General features: G+C 45.9%; 1 protein-coding gene across 1 annotated transcript in view; it reads left to right on the forward strand.

Moving 5' to 3' along the window:
- The window catches only part of KDM4B (lysine demethylase 4B), a 133,874-nt gene that overhangs the window by 46,012 nt on the left and 86,402 nt on the right, over nucleotides 1–1,460 (forward strand). The gene's annotated exons all lie outside the window — the stretch shown is intronic.

Here is a 1,460-nt window from a genome sequence, read left to right on the forward strand (position 1 = left end):
TGTGGGCCTCCTGGGTGCTCGGAGAGGTGTCCGTTAGAGCAGGCGGGGGGCTGTGTTTCCCAAAAGGTGTCGGGAAAATGGGACTGCCGCCTGGGTCTCCACATGAATCGCTGGCCGCCATTTCAGTTTACCTGGAGTGGCTGCACAGGTTTGCATTCTCACCAGCAGTGAGTGACAGTTCAGTTGCTCCACGTTGTCGCCAGCATTTGGTAGTGTTGGTGTTTTGGATTTCGGCCATGCCGATAGGAATGTGGTGGTATCTCGTAGTTTTCATATGCATTTCTCTGATGATGTGTGACGTGGAGCATCTCTTCGTGTACTTATTTGTCATCAGTGTGTCTTCCTTGGTGAGGTGTCTGTTCAGGTCTTTGGTCCTTTTTTTTTTAATGATATTGTTTATCTTTCAGTTGTAGTTGGCATATAATGTCACATTGGTTTCAGGTGCACAACAGTGATCGGACATCTATATAACTCGCAGAGTGATCACCCCAGTAAACCTAGTGCTCCTCTGACAGTGTACTTAGTTATTACAATATTATTGGCTATATTCGTTACGTTCGACTTTGTTTCCATGACTGTTTGGTAACTACCAATTTGTACTTTTTAATTCCTTTCCCGTTTCTCACCAATCTCGCAGCCCCCCTCGCTCTCTGAGATTGTGCGTTTCTGGCGGTGCGTTTGCTCTCAAACATAAGTGTCCCGTGAGGGCAGAGCATTGTCTGCTCACTCACACGCTGTCCCCAGCGCCTAGGACAGGTCCTGGCCTGTCATCGGTGCCGTGGTATTTGCCGATCAGCGGGATGACGAGAGCCGTCAGAGCCCGTGCCCCTCCATCTGCTCCAGCTGTCCGCTAGGTCCGTCGTGACATATCTTTTTCCATCTTTTTATTTTCCGTCTGTGTGTGTGTCTTTTAATCTGAAGTGAGTCTGTTGTAGGCAGCATCTGTAGGGGTCTTGTTTTCTTATCCATTCAGCCACCCCATCTTTTGGTTGGAGCACTTAGTTCTTTTTCCTTTGAAGTACTTGTCGATAGATATGTAGTTATTGCTGTTCTATTGCCTTCTTTTTGATACGTATTTTTTCCTTCTTAAAGAAGACCTTCCAGCGTTTCCTGTAATACTGGCTGGGTGGTGATGAACTGTGTTAGCGTTTTCTTACGAAGCTCTTTATCTTGATCTGTCCTTCCATTCTAAATGATGGCTTTGCTGAGTAGAGTAATCTTGGTTGTAGGTTCTGGGTTTTTATTATTTTAAATATATCCTGCCAATCCCTTCTGGCCTGCAAAGTTTCTGTTGAGAAATCAGCTTGTCATTCTTATGGGTGCTCCCTTGTCGGTAACTGACCGCTTTTCTCTTGAAGCTTTTAAGATTCTCTCTTTACATTTAACCTTTGGCATTTTAGTTATGACGTGTCTTCGTGTGGGCCTCTTTGGGTTCTTGTTTGGGACCCTGCCCTTCCTGG

This window comes from Pteropus alecto, unplaced genomic scaffold (assembly GCF_000325575.1).
Source record: "Pteropus alecto unplaced genomic scaffold, ASM32557v1 scaffold30, whole genome shotgun sequence".
Lineage (NCBI taxonomy): Eukaryota > Metazoa > Chordata > Mammalia > Chiroptera > Pteropodidae > Pteropus > Pteropus alecto.